The 18,680-nt window shown below is 37.6% G+C and overlaps 1 long non-coding RNA gene across 2 annotated transcripts in view; it reads right to left on the reverse strand.

Annotated features, from left to right (window-relative positions):
* Positions 1 to 751: 751 nt before the first annotated feature.
* LOC149780120 (uncharacterized) overlaps positions 752 to 18,680 on the reverse strand; it is a 42,668-nt gene continuing 24,739 nt past the window's right edge. The window contains exons 1-3 of one of the 2 annotated variants that reach the window (XR_016414878.1): positions 4,132 to 4,278; positions 2,093 to 2,239; positions 752 to 942 (exon numbers count right to left, since the gene is read on the reverse strand). This is a non-coding gene — a long non-coding RNA (uncharacterized LOC149780120). Of the gene's footprint in view, positions 943 to 2,092; positions 2,240 to 4,131; positions 4,279 to 18,680 lie in introns of those variants that run through there. The other variant, XR_016414879.1, reaches the window with a different exon arrangement.

Here is an 18,680-nt window from a genome sequence, read left to right on the forward strand (position 1 = left end):
GGACGTTATCCTACATATCCGCGCAGAAGAGATAAGTTTTCATAAGTAGAAAATACTACGAGACGTCTCCAACCCTAATACGTCTATTTTGTTTAGAGAGATAGAAATGACGATGTACACAGAGGGGATGTTTCAACTCCTTTGCAACAAAGGAACTGGTGTGTAGTTCCCCATAAATGACAAATGTTATAATTAACTATTCGTTAAAGATGTTATTTACCAAGAGATCTTAGATATTGGCCATCATGCTAGACGCTCATCCATTTTACACCAGCTGATCGGAAGCATCGGAAAAGATTAAGTGAAGCCAACGATATGAATCGGCGCCACTTAAGGCTTCATATAAAAAAAAAAACTTTCTTGCTTGTTTTTATGTAAGAATACCGATCTTATATTCTTACATGTTATTTCTGGTATCAACTTTCTCCGAATCCTTCAGGTGTGTTGAAACCTTCGTCTTTCGGGCTCAAGTTTCATCGACTCTCTAGGGATTCTTGGAACTTTGACACAAAAACATTATAATTTCTTAATAACTACTGTACTGTGGCTAATATTTTTCATCGGTACTTAAGCAATTATAATAAGCATAACTGCCATTTCAAAATTTATCATACTCTTGATGTCCAGAGCCTCTCTATTTATTATTGTTTATCTTATAAAAACACCAAGCAGATGATCTTCGCTTGGCACTTGGTAATAATGATGATATTTTGACTTTAACTTCTACTAGTCAAAAATACCAATGCAAGAATGTAAGAGTTATCATTTACTGTTTTCTTCGTTTTTATTTATTTTTAAATACGCTGTCATAGCCACATTGACGGAATCACTTCCCGTGGTCGACGAGGGTCATGCAATGGCATTCTCCATCAAAGCAATGTGGGTAGGAACCTGCCTGCGTACAGTAAATGGTGGATGTACATTCTGACTTTGTTGAACATCCTGAAGCAGAAACAAAAATGTCCCATTTTACTTTGGTAACTAAGCAGACACTTAGGTAACTAAGTTAATAAATATGGAAGCAAGAGAAAGGGAGGTAATCAGTTCTATATACACGGATGTGTTTTTCTGCCTCTTTGTCTTTATGGCTTTATGCCACCGAATTTCGATTTGTCTGTCAGTACGTTTATGTATATATGAATACAGAGAGAGACAGAGACAGAGAGAGAAAAATAATTAATTCGCCATCTACTGAACTTTTCATATCAATCTCTGTATGCTTGCTTTCTGTGAGACGAATCCGGAGTGACTGTTTATTTTTTGAGAGTTAACTATTGGGTCTCCATGCAAGTGTATCTGCTACGCATAAATAGTTATATCCAATACTATGTTCCACCCTTTTTGAGTGAGTGCGTGTAGTCGAGATGGTATGAGGTCCGATGGATGCACCTAAGGCAGTGGGCGCAGTAATAATAAACTTGTGGTTAGTTTCGCTTAAAATGACCGCATTTTTCGGGTCGGGTCGGGTTGTCACTGAAAAACATAACAGTTTATGGTAAACAGGTGTTTCAGTCGAAGTCAGTGAACCCATGATCTCTATCGTATACAAGATACATGGTGATTAATATCCCATTATATATATATATATATATATATATATATATATATATATATATATATATATATATATATATATATATATATATATATATATATATATACAGATACACATACGTACATACATACATACATACATATATCTATATGTATATGTGTGTGTGTGTGTGAGCGACTAATTTAAAAGCAGCAGCATATATATGTCCATTTGATTCTGGCATTCAGTCCTCCATGCCATCTTCATCATTTCTAGCCATGGTCAGGGGTGAGTAGGAGGAGAGGGTTGAATAGACTTTTCAGACTGTTGTTCACATCACTTTTTCTTGTCATGCTCCAAGATTTGGCGTCTTTATCTTTAGTGGTGTAGCAAACGGGTGGGATCACGTCGTGAAGAAGCACGAAAGTCATAAGAGTACATTTTTTGTTAGCAAAGGAACCGATATAACGCAAATTGCGATCTTCTCCAGCAACAGGTAGGCGACAGTAAGTATGGCATGGCACAGTTTGATACTGATAATAATTAAACACAACTTACGAATTAGGGTCTGACGCAGATTCAATCGACTGGGGCTACAAATGCACGTTCCCAGCACGCACCTCCAGCGCTTTCCAAGGATGCAGCCATCGGTTATATTGCAGTCATCGTCTTTATCACATGCCTCTACATACAGGATGAAGGATGCTATTGAACAGATAAAAATGCATCTGTGCTAAAGAAAATGTAATGCCTCTGACATCTGAACATTGGCAATAAATCATACACCACTATTTATAATAATTGTTAGAATCTATAATTAAAATTAGACACCAATCCAGGTGTTAAAAAGAAAGATATAAAACATTTCGTTGCCTCTTTGTAATAACAGTATATACAGACATTCAATGGAGTAGATATTCTAAACACATTGAGATGTTGCATACAACTGTATTCTTCTCAGCTAGATTTACCTCTTTTTCTGTTTATTATTTTGTAACACACAAGGAAGACACAGTGGTTAAGTGGTCAGCGCGCTAGATTCGCATTTAGTTCGTTGCAGGCTCTAATACCGACCTGTGTCGGCTGCCTTTGATGTTCTCTGGCCATTGATACACAAACTTCATTTGTCCACTGACTTAATGTAAAATCGTACTATATTAGAGAATCAGAATGACGAGTCACGTGAGCATCTTACATAGCGTGTGGAAGAGATATCATGGCCTCAAGGCCCTGATGGACCATAATTGATCGTAACCACAATATTTCGATTAAGAATATGATTTTAATTGAATGTTCTTCAAATATGATTTACATTGAGCAAGGACAAGATAAGAAACCATGGCCGATAACTGACGTTTCTTCAACTTGAAAATATAAATTTACACGAATATGAAACAGCATTAAGACATCGAACATAAATAAATAAAGGTGATAATATAAGAAATGTAACTCGATGGACAAAAATAATCATTTCAGTCGCTAACAGCAAATTTTATGGAGGCGTAATGCGATATTTCACAATAAAATATCTTTCCAAATTCAACAAAAATTTCTAACCTTATTTATAATTACATGTACGTGTTTATTGATGCTGCTATAACGTTTATATCATGCAATGCTTTTATTGAAATTGATATCATGCTCACACAATTGAATTAATTTGGTTTCAATACATGTGAATATATTTTCGCATCTGATTCATTTAACGTAGACTTTGGTACTGATTCAAATTCGTCTTTGTTTCAAGGGAAAAATCAACTGGACATTGCTTAACTGGAAGTTTATACATTTTGGCATGAATGGATAAGACAAACCAGAGTACTAATTATTCAGATATGGTTTCTTTCCTTTCTATTTTTCTTTCATAAGCAGTACGTGCGATTACGTCTTGTGTTTATCTATTTGAAAAAGTATTTTAAAAAATGGACGAGCTTTGTGTTGCAGTCTAGTATATCAGCGTTTATTTCCATATGCATTCTATTATGCAATGGACCTTTATTTACTTCGTCATTTTGTTACATTATATTGGCCTAAGATTATAATGTTTTTTACGGGATATGTTGGACTTAACAGATGTACTTGGGACTATGAGAAGCTTTCGATAATAAATGCCTAAAAACACAGCTCTGGTTTCACTAGAACTATAAAACAGCATTGAGATTTTATCGAATGGAACAATTGATTTTCGTTTGAATTTTGTGGTTGAAAAGTTTTAGGAATTTCAGGCTGGTATTAAAGATAGGATTTTAATATATGTGAAAGTTTGATGACCTCAGCAAAAACTTGAAATAATAATAATAATAATAATAATAATAATAATAATAATGAAAATAACAAAATAATAATAATAATAACAATAATAATAATAATAATAATAATAATAATGATGATTTTTACGACAATAATAATAGATACTTATCTTTGGCATTATTATCTATGAAAATCATAGTCTGCATAGTATTGCGATAGTATAAGAGAGCTTTTAAATATCTGTCTCTCTATCTGTGATCTGCATGGATCTATGTCTGTGTATATCCTTTTTGTGTATTTGACCACTATGTTTTAATTTTGGACTTTTTGCTAAACAAAATACTCACCAATAAGGCCAACAAGCAGTACGGGTTTCATTGTTTCAGAGTGCGGGGGATTTTCACTCACTGTACAGTTTTCACGAGACTGTGGTCTGCCTCTGTTTTAATGTGATAAGTACAAGAAGGGACATCGGTATTTATATAAGACAAAAAAAGTCGACAATGCGTACGTCCTGAACTATACACGTGGCATTTAGTACATTATCGTGATTCGATATCACGATTTTATTTGTCTCAATGTGACTTCTAGGAATACATAGTTGTAACTGAGTATATGGCAAGACATGGATTTATATTCTTTCAGTATTTTGGGATTTTTTTCTTTTTTTTGTTTTCTTTTGCCACGTGAATAGAATTCTTTATATGCAACTTCCAAGCAAGGCTCTGACATTTGCATCACTCTCGGTGCTTTTCCGACTATTTTTAATCCTTCGGTGGAATTTTCCTATCCAGCACCAGTTCTTAATAAATGGTTAGTTTTCTCACATTCCTAAGTAGAAATCAAGATAGTATATTGCGAATGCTGATGCAACATTAAAATAGCAAAACATGGAATATAAATTTCCTCTGTCTAAAATAGAAGGGTAAGAGTTAGACTGAAAATTCAATATAAACTTTAAAACGGCTTGAAATAACAGTGCTCAAGACCGCCAAGTCAATGGCGATGCACATCACCTGAATTGCGCACTGAAGGTAATTGTGAAGGGGCAACATATAATGTCAGCTCAGTGGGAATTTAACATTAGTCAATATGATTAACATTATGACAATGGTTAAATGACCATCATAGGTTTAGCATGAGTATGATACTAGCTGTATAAGGGAAATATAACATTTCTCATTGCCCTTTATAACTTTGCTGCAAACATGACGCTGATCACGAGGAAAAACTTAATGTTACAACAACACCTACTAGCCAATGCACCGCTTAGATTAACCGACACACAATCATATACTGACCAACCCCGACACTGACCAGCATACCGTTTCAGCAACTAACAATCAATCATTTATTAATCAACACTCTCACATACTAACCAACAAAATGATTGAGTTATCAACACCTACTCATCCACTGATCAACACTCACACTTACTACCATCGCGAAGTTTGAGTGATCTACAGCCACTCATCTACGATTAACACTCACACTTACTACCATCACGTAGTTTGAGTGACCTACAGCCACTCATCTACGATCAACACTCACAATTACTGCCATCGCATAGTTTGAGTGACCTACAGATACTCATCTACGATCAACACTCACAATTACTGCCATCGCATAGTTTGAGTGACCTACAGCCACTCATCTACGATCAACACTCACACTTACTACCATCGCGTAGTCTGAGTGACCTACTGCCACTCATCTACGATCAACACTCACACTTACTGCCATCGCGTAGTTTGAGTGACCTACTGCCACTCATCTACGATCAACACTCACACTTACTGCCATCGCGTAGTTTGAGTGACCTACAGCCACTCATCTACCGATCAACACTCACACTTACTACCATCGCGCAGTCTGAGTGACCTACAGCCACTCATCTACGATCAACACTCACACTTACTACCATCGCGCAGTCTGAGTGACCTACAGCCACTCATCTACGATCAACACTCACACTTACTACCATCGCGTAGTCTGAGTGACCTACTGCCACTCATCTACGATCAACACTCACACTTACTGCCATCGCGTAGTTTGAGTGACCTACTGCCACTCATCTACGATCAACACTCACACTTACTGCCATCGCGTAGTTTGAGTGACCTACAGCCACTCATCTACCGATCAACACTCACACTTACTACCATCGCGCAGTCTGAGTGACCTACAGCCACTCATCTACGATCAACACTCACACTTACTACCATCGCGTAGTCTGAGTGACCTACTGCCACTCATCTACGATCAACACTCACACTTACTGCCATCGCGTAGTTTGAGTGACCTACTGCCACTCATCTACGATCAACACTCACACTTACTGCCATCGCGTAGTTTGAGTGACCTACAGCCACTCATCTACCGATCAACACTCACACTTACTACCATCCCGCAGTCTGAGTGACCTACAGCCACTCATCTACGATCAACACTCACACTTACTACCATCGCGTAGTTTGAGTGACCTACAGCCACTCATCTACGCATCAACACTCACACTTACCGCCATCGCGTAGTTAGAATGACCTACAGCCACTCATCTACGATCAACACTCACAGTATCTACTATCGCGTCGTTTGAGTGACCTACAGCCACTGATCTACCGATTAACTACTGTGGAGTTGCTTTAAGCAAAGCCCAAAGAAGAGCAAGAATCCTTGTCTATGGTACATTTATTGTTCGCTAGTATGGGTTACATCATTTACAAGCGAGACATTTCACTGAACATCCAACTGAACATATTTTATAAAACAAACAGTAGAGCCTACATGCCAAAGCCATTGTTAAACCTTTCAACGAAAAGTATGTTTCTTAAAATGTTGCATTCTTTTCTTTTTACAATATTAATGTTTGTGAGACCAACAAAGTAATAAATATTCTTTACTAACCATTACATCAATGCAGGTCCACAATGTATTGTGTCTTAGATTACATTATTTCAGTGAACGTTCTTAATTCATTCAAGTTTGAACTGGAATGATTTTGCAATGATACGAAATGAAACAATAAAATTGTATATATGTTTTTGCAAATGAGGTATATTTCTTTGTGTATTATACTCATTTACTCTTTAGTTAATACATAATTGTTTTTATCATACCGCAGTAGACAATGTCTTTTGTATCGGACACCATGCTTTTTATACATAATTTCCGGATTGTCTGAGATAACAAAATACCAATAAGATCAGGGCTCTTTACTATAAGAGAGTTGTTTAGTTATGCCCTATTTGCAGATTCTATCAACGAACTTTTAGAACGGTCAGTATTATTTTTTTTTGTACCTTGAGTAGGAATACGGGAATAATGTATTCCACCTAATATTTCGCCTATCCAGTTGATGCATTCCAGTATTGCTTTGTTTTAGCATTACACATTTATAGTGGCATGGCAACGGGGAGTTCTAGGCTGCCTACATCACTAATGTAATAATTCTTCATTTCAATCAGCTAATACAAGTTCATTACTTCACTATTTACATCAGTGAGTGTTTAGCAGCAGAGTAATTGTAAAGCCGCTTCAACTTTCATAAGATGAAATTAAGTTACTTTCTTTCAAAACACATTACGTGCTTGAAAAAAATTAGTCTAATGGTACACTAGGTAGAACGGAACTCGCGATCTCCGTACAATGTACAATTATTATATTCGATTACACTTCCGTCTGATCCAGTAATGACGATGGTATTCGTCCTTGTACAACGAAGAAACGAACAAATCAAAGTCGGGGAAAATTTGGATTATGACTATTATTCCAATCTCAAAATGTGGATAAAACTTAAACCAAAAAATGCATGACTTTCTTATTGTATACCAATACAAACTTGGTACGCACTTTATCTCATATAGTTATTATATACATACTGTCCAACCATAATTGTCTATTTATCCTTATCCTTTTTGCTTACTTTCTTTTCTTTCCCTCCCACTGGTACGTTATCAAAATGTAAGATTAAGCTGCGTAGTAATGTCTTGATAGACGAAATTGATAATGATGGGAACACGTCATTTGCAATACTGCGCAATGACATACATTGCAGACTGTTTGCGCTAATTAGAACCTTATTTGAATTTGTTGCTTTTGAGAAATCGCCCTATCTTAAGAGTATTTGCGTGCATAATATGCACAAACATACTCAGTACAAGGTCATTTATTAGGAACTATTTGGGACCGTTTTATCATAAACTGCATTTACGAGAGAGCTGGCATGTCGTGCATGCTTACCTGTCATATGTATTGTTCAGCTTTAGGAACTGTAAACAATTTGTATAGAAAGTTTTGGAACGCTCAGTTTCTTGGTTCATCATAATTTTGAACTTTTATTCCAAAACTGTCCATTTATGATCTGAAATTTTGTAATCTAAGTAGTAAATGGGGTCACCCTAGCGACAATGGGAATTAGCATTACAGAGACCCCTGGGTCACTCTAGCGACAATGGAAATTTAACATGGGGAAAAATCGTGGGTCACTCTAGCGACAAGGGAAATTAACATGGGAATAAATCATGGGTCTGTCTAGCGACAAAGGAAATTAACATGGGGAAAATTGTTGGGTCACTCTAGCGACAAGGGGAATTTAACATGGAACTATAGTGTGGGTCTGTCTAGCGACAAGGGAAATTAACATGAGGAATAGAGTTTGGGTCTGTCTAGGGACAAGGGGAATTGAACATGGGGAATAGAGTTTGGGCTTGTCTAGGGACAATGGGAATTGAACATGGGGAATAGAATTTGGGTCTGTCTAGGGACAATGGGAATTTAACATGGGGAATAGATCGTGGGACTGTCTAGGGACAATGGGAAGTTTAACATTACGGAAACCCCTGGGGGATATAGCCTCAAGGGAATTTAACATATGGATATTGAACATGGTGGATCTGTATAGCGTCAAGGGGAATTGAACATGGTGGGACTGTCTAGGGACAATGATGGTAGAGGGTCAAACACAACAGAGACAGAAACATACATACACTAGTAGAAGCGTGGGATTTATATATAAAGCATTACGAAGACCTGAAATCTTGCTGGGGTGTTCAAAAATTTGCATAATTGTAATGATGCTATAAATAGCTATAATCAAGGAAATGCTCAACGACAAAATGGATGTGACTAAAAGTAACGTTAAAATGACGAAATTGTCCCAGAATTTAAAGGAAAATAAACATATCCCCGAAAATTAAGTTACAATGGTTTAGACTAAAATGGATAAAATTAGTAACTACTTACAATATCAACTTCTGTGACGATCGTGGATAAATACCTATGTATCTATAATCAGCTGAAATTCCTATGAAATCCCACTATCTATTTATAGCTCCAACTTGTGGGTTTTTCCTTTGGAAAATCCCACTATCTTTTTATAGCTTCAGCTTGAGTGACGTTCCTGTTTATGAATTCCAGTATATATGTATAGCTACAAAATGTGGAAATCCCCAAGTCGATATTTATAGTCTCAAAATTTCCAGCGTCAGTGACGTCACTGTACTGAACACTAGGGGATAAGTGGCAACAGTGTTGCAACTAGCTGACCTGAATACGCGTTACTGTAGGTAGGTAGGTAGAGTGTATCTGATAGGGATAAAGTGAGTTTTATAGGGACAAACAGAGACCAATACACACACACACACACACACACACACACACAACATACGCGCGCAGACTCACACATACACACACACACACACACACACAGAGGGAAGAGGAAAAAACAAACCCCAAAAATATACTATCCACACTCGGGAGGAAGAAAAAAAAACAACCAAATATACGATCTACACAACGTACGCGAACAAACACACATACACACACACACACACACACACAACATACGCGCGCAGACTCACACACACACACACACACACAGAGGGAAGAGGAAGAAACAAACCCCAAATACACTATCCACACTCGGGAGGAAGAAAAGAAACAACCAAATATACGATCTACACAACGTACGCGAACACACACACACACACACACACAACATACGCGCGCAGACTCACACACACACACACACAGAGGGAAGAGGAAAAAACAAACCCCAAATATACTATCCACACTCGGGAGGAAGAAAAAAAAACAACCAAATATACGATCTACACAACGTACGCGAACACACACACACACACACACACACACACACAGAGGGAAGAGGAAAAAACAAACCCCAAATATACTATCAACACAGAAGGGAGATAATACAAATCCCAAATAAACTATCCACACAAACGTACGCGAACGCATAGAAACCCAATAATACACTATCAACACAGAAGGAAGATAATACAAACCCCAAATAAACTATCCACACAAACGTACGCGAACGCATACAAACCCCAAATATACTATCCACACAACGTCGCTAACGCATACAAACCACAAATATACTATCCACACTCGGGAGGAAGAAGAAGAAAAACAACCAAATATGCGATATACACAACGTACGCGAACAAACACACACACACACACACACACAACATACGCGCGCAGACTCACACACACACACACACACAGAGGGAAGAGGAAAAAACAAACCCCAAATATACTATCCACACTCGGGAGGAAGAAAAAAAAACAACCAAATATACGATCTACACAACGTACGCGAACACACACACACACACACACACACACACACACACAGAGGGAAGAGGAAAAAACAAACCCCAAATATACTATCAACACAGAAGGGAGATAATACAAACCCCAAATAAACTATCCACACAAACGTAAGCGAACGCATACAAACCCCAAATACACTATCAACACAGAAGGGAGATAATACAAACCCCAAATAAACTATCCACACAAACGTACGCGAACGCATACAAACCCCAAATATACTATCCACACAACGTCGCTAACGCATACAAACCGCAAATATACTATCCACACTCGGGAGGAAGAAGAAGAAAAACAACCAAATATGCGATCAACACAACGTACGCGAACACACACACACACACACACACACACACACGCACACCACAGAGGGAAGAAGAAGAAAACCATTATACACTATCCACACGCAGTGAAGAAATAACCCTTTATATATATACTATCAACAGAGAGTGAAGAAAATAACCCATTATATTCCATCAACACAGAGTGAAGAAGAAAAAGTTTTTTGAAAGCACCTAAGCCCTCACATGCAATGACCAACTCTGCCAAACACCTACACCTCACCCACCCCCACTCCCAACACTACAAAACCCATTTAACCCGTTATTTTATGGCATCAGTGTGTGATTTAGGAAACATCAAGACACAAAATGATGGACGAATAGACTGACTGTTGTTTACGGACTTGCATGCCTAAAGAGCGTGCGTGAAGGAAAACATCCTTCCATTTCAATTCTAACTAAAACATGATCTAGAGGGATAGAGAGAGGTGAAAGAGCACAATTTCATAAAGTGTGAGTAAAAACAAAACACGCCATCCTTATTATACAATGTCAAGACCAAGAGACACTTACGTTTTCTTTCTGGTCTATTCTCTTTTAGAAGGTAGTATGAAATTTCACATCAGGGCCAACGCATCGGCTCACATTGTCAATTTTTCCATTTCCATGTTTTTACTGGCACAAGTTCTTCATCATCTTCAATTTCTTCTTCTTTCTTAGACGAAGCAGGTATTCTGGAGACAAATACCCATTTACCTTTGCAGATATAGCAAACTTCATTAGCACTTACACACTTTCGTATGACTCTCATCAAATCAACGACCAAAAGAGTAAGTTTTGTTGCCACTTTCGCATGTGAATTATGCTTTCGTATGACTTTTAGCAAATATTTGACCAGCAGGTCGATCTGTGCTGACTCTTCCATCTTCTTGATCCTTTGAGAGCGGAATGAATACTCTGACGCTAAGACACTCTCCTTATATACATGGACCTGCTGCGTATGAAACCTAGTCAAATGTAATTTTGCAATAAGATGAAACGATTTCATTGAGGAAGTAAAAAGCAATGATGTACCGTATCGCCTCACACAAAACCTGAAGTTTTAGTTCAAATCCGTGTCAGCGATTTCGAAGACGATATAACTGAGCTTTCATCAATGCTCTCCAATTATGCCACAAAATCACGAGTCCTGATTCACGCCAAAAGAAATTTCGTTCGGTCCATAAAAAATAGTATCACATCTGAGAAACGCAAAAACGAACTTCCAGAAAACTGAGAACGACGGCTTACACCTACAACGTAAATGTGTGAGTTCAAGTAGTGCTTAAAACTTAGTCAAATTAGATTTTTATAGTCAAGACGAAACGATCTCTTTTCGAACAAGAAAGCAGACACCAAGCGACAATGGCGATCCGTGTCACACAACACTTTTCAAAATGTATATTATCAGAGGTTTGTTCTAGCGATCTGCACGGTTAAATTAAATGTTGATGTATTTTGCAATAAGACGGACACAATTTCCATGGGATCGCCCATGGTACGATTGTTCGTGCATTAGTTTAATTTTTAAAAATATTTTTTTATATAAATCGCCTATAGGATAGACCCAGTAAAGCATGGCCATTCTCGTCACTGTCTGAATAGCTACTCAAGTCAATTCGAAGCGAACGCGGTAAGAAAATAAGTATAGCCAATGAAATGGCTTACAACGGGTGATGCATTGTTTTGTTCTAGGGCTGTGTGGCATAATAATCCCTATGTTCTTGCGTTGTTACCATTACAGTGCAGACAGACTGAAATGTGAACTTACAAGCCCTCTTTGTGTGTTGTACCATTTCCTCTTACCACATCAAAATACTGAGCGTCACAGTATTGGTTCGCGTTTTCAAGCTGACCATTTTTTTATATCTCACTTAAACATTTCGACATAAACACTCACATCGGTAGAGTCAGAACAGACGTGTTACAGTATTGAGGGGCATGTTATCTTTTCTTTTTCAAACTAATAAATTTGGGGTTTGTATGAAGTAAAGAACCGAAAGTACAGTGAAACTCAAGGATGATGACCCAATCTGTCTGTCTATTGATGCGTGTATTTACTTAAGAAGAAATATGACCTCTAAAACACAAAGAGATACGGCAAGCATGATTAGATTAAACACAACGATGTTTTCCTTCACGCCCGTGTAATTTAGAGTTTCAATCGTCTTTGAAGACAAACTTGGTCTCCTTTTGTAGGGCTTGAAATAATAAAAAAACTGAAAAATCTTAAGCACTTTGCTATAGATAATTTCATCAACAGACCAAACAACATAAATACCGTTACAACAATAGAAAGCCTTAAATCTTCTATCAAAAAGAAATGCATGAAAAAAATTAAAGATTAACGATAACTAACCAATGAAACCGAATTTAACAAAGGCAATGACATGTGAAGAAATGCCTCTCACTTTGGAAAGGTAGGCGAATGTACTCTGTCGTGCACCGTCAACTTGAAAAAAATTATAAAGAGAGAGAAACCTGAATTCAAAATTCAGTTGTTTCTTTTTCTTCAAAATTGTTTCGTTTCTTTTTTCTTTTTTTTTTTTTTGGAACAAATCTAAGCACTAATATAGAGTGGAAAAGGGAAAATGCACATACAAGCTTTGATATTTCTGAAAAAAGGAGGGGATATTCTTAACGTTCATAACCACCTATATATGCTTGGACTTGTCTGTGACTTATCCACAAAACAAGATATATATATTTCTGGTCAAGCTGCAAGTGTGTGCGTGTTTTTGAAAATGGTAAAAATTGGATATACAATTTTCTCGTGACACTTATAAAGTGAAGAGTCTGTGCAAGTGTCAAAAGCCAAAGTCATATAAGTTTTGTATTTTGTACGGCTTGTAAAGATTTCTACTTTAGAAAATGTGAAGTATCACAAGTTATTATCACAAACAGAAGTGGAACATAGGGGCTTGCAAGAAAGTAAATAACCCAGACAGTTGGTGTCATCAAGAGTGCTAGAGACGGTACCCGAACTTGCTTGCCTGCTTACTTGAATTAAAGTGATTTTCGCTCTAATGGAGCATGTATCACTGGTTTAATAACGCACCGCGTGATTTTTAATTACTCCTGGGGAAGGAAAGAGAGCCTCATCCCCCAGGCTTTTATGTACTCACAGACTATTTTTAAATTTAGCCACTCAGGTGTAGGACTAACTAGTCCTTAACAACCTGACTGAAAGACTTTAAACATGAGTGGGAATTGTCTCACCACACACTCATTTTTCTGTCCGAGCGTGGTAAAGGAGGAAAAAGGTGCTCAGCAAGACAGCCATGGATGTTAAGTACTCACCAAAACGCTAGCCCGTACTTATTTCAAATCAAGTCCCGTTTTTGCTAATGGACAATAAAAGGTACCAATAATGTGTTAACCACCTGTGCAATTAGTTCAAATCTAACGAGTCTGTTAAATTTCCTACTTCCTAACATATCTGTCTAATATTAGTACTTAGTGTACATAAAAATAGCCATACTGATCTTATTTTAAATTATTATGTCTAAGCGACATATACCAGTTTGGTCACTGTTAGGTTTAAAAAGTTAAGTTTGTTGTGGTGTTCCAATGGGTCAAGTTTGTTTCGAGAATAGTTTAGTCAAGGAGGGATACCAAGCCAAATATGGTTCCCTATTTAATAAAAAGCAATCTTTTGGAGCCCTAAAAAAAAGTCTGTTTTTTCTGTTAGAAGGTAACACGTCTCTCTTTTGCTTTCACGTTCTTTCCCGCACTCCTAGTCTCATGATTCTTGATATCAGGAAATGCGTAGCCATGATGGGCGGTAATGTAAGCAGCGGTTTCTACCAGTTGACTGAGGGGGTATCCAGTGTAGGCTTGTCTGTTATTGTTGTTGTGGTTGTTCTTTCAGCTGAGATTGTCTGTAGTATCGGAGTGAGAAAAGAACGTAGCGGGAGCAAGAAATGCAGACCTAGCCAGTTAGCACTCCACCCACCTCGAGAACACAAATAACAGCTAGTCAACAGCCGACTATACCTAACAAACAACCCGTCCCGGAAAGAGTGGTGGCAAAACAAAGGTCCAATTATGTTACACAAACGGTATGGCAAACTCAAATGTAATTATCGGAGGCACTACGTTCTTTTCTCAGTCCGATACTACAGGCAATCTCAGCTGAAAGAACAACCACAACACCAATAACAGCGACAGACACCATAGCAGCGGATTTGAAACTATCTACCTCAACTGAAGAATTAGTATCAGAACCAGAAGAGGAAATTGAGGCGGTTGAGGAGGAGGGGGACGCTGACCCTCGTTGAGAAGTACACCGAAATGGGGCTAGATCAAGCATTGTATGACGTCAACATAGCAGGGCAGTTTATTACAGCCATACAATACGTTGCCTACAAATCTCTAGACACCTTTAAACCAAGACCTTCTCAATGGGGATTAGGGGTCAGAGTTCTTCCCCAATTTTACAGACAAGCCTACACTGGATACCCCCTCAGTCAACTGGTAGAAACCGCTGCTTACATTACCGCCCATCATGGCTACGCATTTCCTGATATCAAGAATCATGAGACTAGGAGTGCGGGAAAGAACGTGAAAGCAAAAGAGAGACGTGTTACCTTCTAACAGAAAAAACAGACTTTTTTTTAGGGCTCCAAAAGATTGCTTTTTATTAAATAGGGAACCATATTTGGCTTGGTATCCCTCCTTGACTAAACTATTCTCGAAACAAACTTGACCCATTGGAACACCACAACAAACTTAACTTTTTAAACCTAACAGTGACCAAACTGGTATATGTCGCTTAGACATAATAATTTAAAATAAGATCAGTATGGCTATTTTTATGTACACTAAGTACTAATATTAGACAGATATGTTAGGAAGTAGGAAATTTAACAGACTCGTTAGATTTGAACTAATTGCACAGGTGGTTAACACATTATTGGTACCTTTTATTGTCCATTAGCAAAAACGGGACTTGATTTGAAATAAGTACGGGCTAGCGTTTTGGTGAGTACTTAACATCCATGGCTGTCTTGCTGAGCACCTTTTTCCTCCTTTACCACGCTCGGACAGAAAAATGAGTGTGTGGTGAGACAATTCCCACTCATGTTTAAAGTCTTTCAGTCAGGTTGTTAAGGACTAGTTAGTCCTACACCTGAGTGGCTAAATTTAAAAATAGTCTGTGAGTACATAAAAGCCTGGGGGATGAGGCTCTCTTTCCTTCCCCAGGAGTAATTAAAAATCACGCGGTGCGTTATTAAACCAGTGATACATGCTCCATTAGAGCGAAAATCACTTTAATTCAAGTAAGCAGGCAAGCAAGTTCGGGTACCGTCTCTAGCACTCTTGATGACACCAACTGTCTGGGTTATTTACTTTCTTGCAAGCCCCTATGTTCCACTTCTGTTTGTGATAATAACTTGTGATACTTCACATTTTCTAAAGTAGAAATCTTTACAAGCCGTACAAAATACAAAACTTATATGACTTTGGCTTTTGACACTTGCACAGACTCTTCACTTTATAAGTGTCACGAGAAAATTGTATATCCAATTTTTACCATTTTCAAAAACACGCACACACTTGCAGCTTGACCAGAAATATATATATCTTGTTTTGTGGATAAGTCACAGACAAGTCCAAGCATATATAGGTGGTTATGAACGTTAAGAATATCCCCTCCTTTTTTCAGAAATATCAAAGCTTGTATGTGCATTTTCCCTTTTCCACTCTATATTAGTGCTTAGATTTGTTCCAAAAAAAAAAAAAAGAAAAAAGAAACGAAACAATTTTGAAGAAAAAGAAACAACTGAATTTTGAATTCAGGTTTCTCTCTCTTTATAATTTTTTTCAAGTTGACGGTGCACGACAGAGTACATTCGCCTACCTTTCCAAAGTGAGAGGCATTTCTTCACATGTCATTGCCTTTGTTAAATTCGGTTTCATTGGTTAGTTATCGTTAATCTTTAATTTTTTTCATGCATTTCTTTTTGATAGAAGATTTAAGGCTTTCTATTGTTGTAACGGTATTTATGTTGTTTGGTCTGTTGATGAAATTATCTATAGCAAAGTGCTTAAGATTTTTCAGTTTTTTTATTATTTCAAGCCCTACAAAAGGAGACCAAGTTTGTCTTCAAAGACGATTGAAACTCTAAATTACACGGGCGTGAAGGAAAACATCGTTGTGTTTAATCTAATCATGCTTGCCGTATCTCTTTGTGTTTTAGAGGTCATATTTCTTCTTAAGTAAATACACGCATCAATAGACAGACAGATTGGGTCATCATCCTTGAGTTTCACTGTACTTTCGGTTCTTTACTTCATACAAACCCCAAATTTATTAGTTTGAAAAAGAAAAGATAACATGCCCCTCAATACTGTAACACGTCTGTTCTGACTCTACCGATGTGAGTGTTTATGTCGAAATGTTTAAGTGAGATATAAAAAAATGGTCAGCTTGAAAACGCGAACCAATACTGTGACGCTCAGTATTTTGATGTGGTAAGAGGAAATGGTACAACACACACAAAGAGGGCTTGTAAGTTCACATTTCAGTCTGTCTGCACTGTAATGGTAACAACGCAAGAACATAGGGATTATTATGCCACACAGCCCTAGAACAAAACAATGCATCACCCGTTGTAAGCCATTTCATTGGCTATACTTATTTTCTTACCGCGTTCGCTTCGAATTGACTTGAGTAGCTATTCAGACAGTGACGAGAATGGCCATGCTTTACTGGGTCTATCCTATAGGCGATTTATATAAAAAAATATTTTTAAAAATTAAACTAATGCACGAACAATCGTACCATGGGCGATCCCATGGAAATTGTGTCCGTCTTATTGCAAAATACATCAACGTTTAATTTAACCGTGCAGATCGCTAGAACAAACCTCTGATAATATACATTTTGAAAAGTGTTGTGTGACACGGATCGCCATTGTCGCTTGGTGTCTGCTTTCTTGTTCGAAAAGAGATCGTTTCGTCTTGACTATAAAAATCTAATTTGACTAAGTTTTAAGCACTACTTGAACTCACACATTTACGTTGTAGGTGTAAGCCGTCGTTCTCAGTTTTCTGGAAGTTCGTTTTTGCGTTTCTCAGATGTGATACTATTTTTTATGGACCGAACGAAATTTCTTTTGGCGTGAATCAGGACTCGTGGTTTTGTGGCATAATTGGAGAGCATTGATGAAAGCTCAGTTATATCGTCTTCGAAATCGCTGACACGGATTTGAACTAAAACTTCAGGTTTTGTGTGAGGCGATACGGTACATCATTGCTTTTTACTTCCTCAATGAAATCGTTTCATCTTATTGCAAAATTACATTTGACTAGGTTTCATACGCAGCAGGTCCATGTATATAAGGAGAGTGTCTTAGCGTCAGAGTATTCATTCGGCTCTCAAACGATCAAGAAGATGGAAGAGTCAGCACAGATCGACCTGCTGGTCAAATATTTGCTAAAAGTCATACGAAAGCATAATTCACATGCGAAAGTGGCAACAAAACTTACTCTTTTGGTCGTTGATTTGATGAGAGTCATACGAAAGTGTGTAAGTGCTAATGAAGTTTGCTATATCTGCAAAGGTAAATGGGTATTTGTCTCCAGAATACCTGCTTCGTCTAAGAAAGAGAGACAAAAGTCAAGATACCTAATATCGTTGTCAGGAGAAAGGACACTGGAATTCAGAGTGCCCTACGAGAAAAGAGAAGAAACAAAAACAAGACGAAACAGAGAAGAGGGATTCAGAAGAAGAAGAAATTGAAGATGGTGAAGAACTTGTGCCAGTAAAAACATGGAAATGGAAAAATTGACAATGTGATCCGATGCGTTGGCCCTGATGTGAAATTTCATACTACCTTCTAAAAGAGAATAGACCAGAAAGAAAACGTAAGTGTCTCTTGGTCTTGACATTGTATAATAAGGATGGCGTGTTTTGTTTTTACTCACACTTT

This window comes from Sinohyriopsis cumingii, chromosome 16, assembly GCF_028554795.1.
Source record: "Sinohyriopsis cumingii isolate HCF-2022 chromosome 16, ASM2855479v2, whole genome shotgun sequence".
Taxonomy (NCBI): domain Eukaryota; kingdom Metazoa; phylum Mollusca; class Bivalvia; order Unionida; family Unionidae; genus Sinohyriopsis; species Sinohyriopsis cumingii.